The sequence below is a fragment of the Protopterus annectens genome, chromosome 16.part0 (assembly GCF_019279795.1).
Source record: "Protopterus annectens isolate FY-2018-M chromosome 16.part0, PAN1.0, whole genome shotgun sequence".
NCBI classification, from domain to species: Eukaryota; Metazoa; Chordata; order Ceratodontiformes; family Protopteridae; genus Protopterus; species Protopterus annectens.
In genome coordinates this window covers 339,937,622-339,943,621 of record NC_056750.1, presented here as the reverse complement: position 1 = coordinate 339,943,621, position 6,000 = coordinate 339,937,622, and the positions used below count along the sequence as shown (strand labels likewise).

At 39.4% G+C, this 6,000-nt stretch overlaps 1 protein-coding gene across 1 annotated transcript in view; it reads left to right on the top strand.

Annotated features, from left to right (window-relative positions):
- The window catches only part of NUP188 (nucleoporin 188), a 3,305,077-nt gene that overhangs the window by 1,217,262 nt on the left and 2,081,815 nt on the right, over nucleotides 1-6,000 (top strand). The gene's annotated exons all lie outside the window — the stretch shown is intronic.

Below are 6,000 nucleotides of genomic sequence, written 5' to 3'. Positions count from 1 at the left end.
TATATATATGTGTGTGTGTATATATATATATATATATATATATATATATATATATATATATATATATATATATCTATGTACGTACATATATATATATATATATATATATATATATATATATATATATGTATACATATATCTATATATTTATATATATATATGCCTTGGATTCTAGACCCTGTACCAGACATCCTGACATACTCATTGGAGACTCTTCATCCTTCTCTTCACTCACTAACTTTGACAGCTTGGCTGTGCCATTTCCCAGTATAGCCAAGCTACACAATTTCACTCCAGAAGTCCGGCACATATTCATTTCTTCTCATAAGGTTGTACGAGAAAACTTTACCACAGCAAATGGAAAAGATTCCCAATTTGGGCTTCAGAACACTTCATTGACTCTTATTCAGCACCCTTAGCTTTCATTCTGGAATTTTTGGCTAAAGTTTTTAATGAGGAAGCGGCTGCAGCGACTGTTCGAGTTCAACTGGCAGCAATATCCAATTTTCATATCTGGAATGAAGGTATGAATATCATGTCTCATACACTGTCAAAAGCCTTCCTGAGAGGCACCAATTTGCCAAGACCACATCTTCCACCATGGAATCTTAATTTTGTTCATTCCTGCATAATTTTACCACCCTTTAAACCAACATAATCTTGCTCCTTGAGATTTTTATCCTGGAAAACTGTTTATCTAGTAGCAATCACATCATCTAGAAGGATTTTAAAGTTACAAGCTTTGACAATCAAATACATGGTATTCCATAAAGATAGCGTTTCATTACGCACAAACCCTTCCCTTTTTACCAAAAGTGTGTTCAGAGTTCAGTCAGAATCAATCTATAGATCTACCAGTTTTCTTCCCCAAATATGGCAATAAGGCAGAATACATGCTTCACCAGCTTTATGTGCATAGACAGTTATGCTTCTATTTGCATAGAACAAAACCACATAGAAAATCTGATTAACTCTGTCTCTTTTTCAGAAAACAAAAAGGGTTCAGCAGTAATAAAAACAACTTTATCCAGATGGTTGTCGGAATGTATTTCATTTATTTACCAGTCAGCAGGCAAGCAGTTGTTAAATAAAGCTAAGGTGCATTCTACCAGATCTGTGTCAACCTTTCTGGCCTTTAAAGCGAGGTTACCAGTACATACTATTTGTGCAGCAGCAACTTGGGCAAGACCTCAAACCTTTATCACTCATTACAAAGTAGACTTGGCCTCCAGGGACAGGTCCTCTTTTGGTTCTACTGTACTGAAGAATATTCTCCTGTGAGCCACTCAGGAAAGATGGTGCTAGAGACACTGTCCCATCGGTATAGAGTGAAGACGAGATAGGACAACTTCATATAAAGAAGTTATGTACTCACCATAATGTTCCATGTGAGTTGTCCATCTCGTGTTCATTCTTGCGTCCCTCCCTCCAAACCCCTGCCTTGTTATCTCCTAGAGGATCTAGAAAGACCTACTGTCCCTTGTAAACTTTTATTCTTGTCCTGGTTCGTGTATATCGTACATATGTATATCTATAAGTGGTGTTTAGATAGACACAAATTTCATCAACAAACAAGATTTGAGAAAGGCACTGCAGCATTATGTGATAGGGATGGAGCCACGATCTAGTTTGAGATCTCAAGCTTTAGTAAGCAACTGAGACGGAATCAAGGATCTGTTCCGAAGCCATCAGTTTAAAATGAAGATGAGATGGACAGCTCATATGGAATGTCATGGCGAGTACATAAATTCTTTTTTTCATATATACCAACTCATTTCTCCCCCGTGGAATTTGTACATGGTTGAAAAATTAACTTTTTCAGCGTACAGGATTTGCAGTTTCACAGAAAACATTTATTTAGTGGTTGTTGTATCTAGCAGGAAAATTTCAGCTGTAAGCTACTTTAAATGTCCTTATTTTGCTTTTCTTAAGTCTTGCTAAAAGTTGCTTTAACATGGTTAACCCTAACTTTCGAGTAAAAATGGCTGTTAGTGCAGATGTCAGTTCGGGGCAACTACTCCTGTTTGGAGACGTAAACTTCCTTTTTGTAAAGTGTATGTTGGTTTGTATGTTTGCTGTGAGTTAAAATGGGCTTGGGTGAGAATGTATGTAGTTCTGAGTATTTTTATTGAAGTGAAAAGGCTGGGAAAATCTGACATGGGTTCAGAGATGAGAAGAAGCATTTAACATACAAGATCAACATGTCATATAATGTGTGCAGTCATACGTCTCAGTTGTCCAGATTTTCACGGAATGTCAAGATTTTTGCCTTATTTTTGGTCTGTTCCTCATAAAATTTGTGATTTTTCAGGATTTTTGTGGCAAATTAATGAGGAATGAATTAATTAAATCTCCTTCTTTCGGCTTTTCCCGGTTAGGGGTCACCACAGCGGATCATCTGTCCGCTCATGATTGGCAGTGGAGTTGTACAGTGTCGAGTTGCCAGCCTGGCACCCAACCTTCCACAGAAGGCACATACACGCGCACACTCACACCTGGGGCCAATTTAGAGTGTTCACTCCACCTACTGCATGTCTTTGGGATGTGGGAGGAAACCGGAGCACCCGGAGGAAACCCACGCGTCCACAGGGAGGATATGCAGACTCCACACATAAGGCACCCCAGCCGAGAATCGAACCGGAGAACCTCTTGCTGTGAGGCGGCAATGCTAACCACTGCACTACCGTGTATGACGGGTATTTGAGTTTGACTTCATATCCTTCAGAAAATGCATGGTAACACAATACCTTTTATTCTAGCAACTTTCTAAGTTTATAAGAACAATATTTAAAATTTGTTCCTATTTTGGGAGTTTTGTCCCCATTTTTTGTGTTAAGAGGTTGAGAGCTCTGCTGTACATATATTCTGCAAGTTGGAATCATGCATTCAAACGAACTGTCATGCAAAAGTTGTGGGAGTACTTATATATATATATATATATATATATCAGAATGGCTGCCTTGTCAATGTTAGTATAGAATCCAAGTGACTATGCATGTGTAGAAAGAGTTTAGGTTGTGAATCAAGGGTGTAGCAAAGCATACCATGTGTACTCAAATAAGCACACTTTTTCTAAACATCTCTCAAACTTTGATTTATAAGAACTCAATGTTTAAAGCTCCTTCATGTTTACTATATAGAGATATACAATGTGTGCTTACCTGATAAGACTGTACCTCTGAATTCAGATATTTTATGGTTATAAATGGCAACAGTTTAAAGTATGTTACTTTCCAATTTGTGTAGGGGAAACCATTTTCAAGGGTTGACTACATTTTTTAGGGAGATGAGGGCAGCAGCATGAGGTTTGAGTACAAAGTATACATTTTTGATAAGCCCCTTGTGTGAATAGCAGTGTTACAAGAGTGTCATTCTGTGATACACATTCACACTATTTATTTCTGCTTCTAGACAAGTTAATAACTGTACGTCAATAGGATTATTTATGTTAAATTCTTGGTATCATACTGTGTTATAGCCTCTGTCTCTACATTAATAATTTGTGTGTAATGTGGGAACATTGTAAATTATATAGTTTTGCAGCCCCCCCCCCGGTTTGTCCGTTATCACCTCCCTGCCAGCCTACTGACCTGATTTGTGCCATACTACTAGGGTAAAGGCTGAGATGGGGTGCTATCATTTAGGTAACTGTTGAGGATGGATTGAAGTTTGACCTTTTTGTAGGTGTAGACACCTCAGTTCAAAGAGCTTTTCTTCTAAGTGGGAAAAATCTGTATCTAGAGCTATTTCTAAGGTTTTCCACTCAGACTTCAGTCACTGTGAGAGAATACTTCAGGATTTGGTGTCTTAAGGCATCCAAGATTGTCATAATATCCCCTGGCAAGATTCCACATGAAAAAGATGCAGTAGTATCTAAAGTCCGTCTGGTCTCAGCACTGACATCCTTTTTCTTTTCAAATCCCAGTGCTGGGGGTTGTCAGAAGAAAAAATCACTTGGAGATGGCAAATATCCGTAAATCCATGTCTCCCATTCTGTCTCCCTGCTTCAAAGCAGTCAGTCGCCACAGCTGCCTTGGACTTGCTTGTGAAGCAGTTTCAGGAGGGGTAAAAGTGCAACGTGCATGGGACACCAAGGAGATGTGCAGGTCCATAAATATATAAAGGAAATGCTTGCCCTGATCAAAGCACTTCTGTTTTGTTGAATAGTCTTTGGTCACCTGGATCTCCAAGTTTTACAGACAGTACCACAGTCATATATAGTACATCAACAGGCAAGGAGGGGGACTGTTGTATTCCCTTTGCATACAATCCATGTTAGTTTGGGATATAACTTCACTGTTCAGTCTAACACTGCTGGTGCCTTGCATTCCATCTTAGCAAAATTGTGTGGTAGAGAAGCTGTGTAGGGCAAGGACTGACCCTTGGCAAATGGAAGCTAGATCAGGGTCTTTCAGAATGTGATCCATCTGTGGAGAGTTCCTCATGTAGACCTGTTTACCTCTTCTCTGAACAGTCAGCTGACAAGATTCTGCCCCAGATCTCCATGCAAGGCAGATGCCTTTTCCTTTCCAGGACAGGAATGTACAGGTATGTTTCTCCACAGTTTCCACTGGTATCCAGGGCAATTCTGAAGATTCAGAAGGAATTGCCCAAGTTCATTGTGGTGTCTGCCTCCTGGCTGAGGCAACAGTGCTTCTTCATTATTTTGGAAATGGCCAGAGGCAATTACCAGGAGCTTTCTTATATAACTGATCTACACACACAAGATCAGGGGATGTCTGATATACCCTGATCCCAAACAACTTCAGTTAACTTCAAGTGACTGCCTGGATGTTAGTTAATTCCTTTTAGGTACCTGCTTATTGACAGTGTACAGTGGGTACTAATGCAGGCAAGAAAGCAGTATACTAGAAAATCGTATATTAGTAAATAAAGAAAGTTTTCTAGTTGGTGCCAGCAACATAATTGGCACTCATTCAAAACTAGTATTTCTCTGGTTTTACAATATTTGTGTGAGTCACTATCCTATGTCCTTTTGTATTCCTCTGTCATGGTTCATTTATCGGCTGCTTTAGCATTTCTGCCCATGGATCCTCCTCTTTGATACATTTTCATATTAAAATGTTTTCGAAAGGGGTTTTGTATAGGAAGCCTTCAAGAAAACCAGCGGCCCCCTCCTTGGGATTGCAATTTTGTGTTTCCTTGGGATTGCAATTTTGTGTTAGCGAAGCTAACACTTCCTCCATTTTTGCCAGCTAATCTGGCTGACTAGAAGTTCTTAACCCAGAAAAGTGTTTTACTGATTGCTCTGACCTCTGTAAGATGAGTATCTGAGTTGCAAGCCCTTATAGCGAGTCAACCTTCTCTCATTTCCCACAGAAAGATGGCTTCTTTGAAAACTAATCCTTTTTGTTTGCCTGAAGTGTGGTGTCCAAGTTCACTCTATACTAGACTGTCCATCTCTCTATCTTATCTGAACCTAAAAATGAGGGAGAGTACTCCCTACTTTGAATGTCTACAGGCAACTCTGGTATTGCGTTGACATCTTTCATATTTTCAGCTATTTCTTGTGACGATAAGAAGGGACAACCTCTGTCAAAGTGGAGTTACATCCAAATGCTTGTCTAAGACTATTATCTTTTGTTATACTGACTGTGACAAAGGTATTATATGCAGGGTAAACACCCATTCTATCAGGGCCTTGACTTCATCAGTGGCTTTTTGGAAAGGGTTGGATTTTAGAAGTATTTTAGACTCAGTAACTTAGTCCTCTATACGTATGCTTATGCAAGCTTGATTACTTCTCTAGATCAGGCTTTGCTGGGACCATTTCCCAGGCCTCCTGAACCCTTCAACCTTTCAGATGTAGTAAGTTAGGGTTTACTGCCCATGTAATTAAGGCTACTGCACCAGTGATCAGTCTGATGAACATTGTACAGTTGTGTAAGTAAAGTTATCATAGCAGTAGATGTTTGAATTATCACTGCTGCAGTAGTCGTTCCCGCCCTCCACCTCCCTTGCTTGTTGGTGACTTGTTTT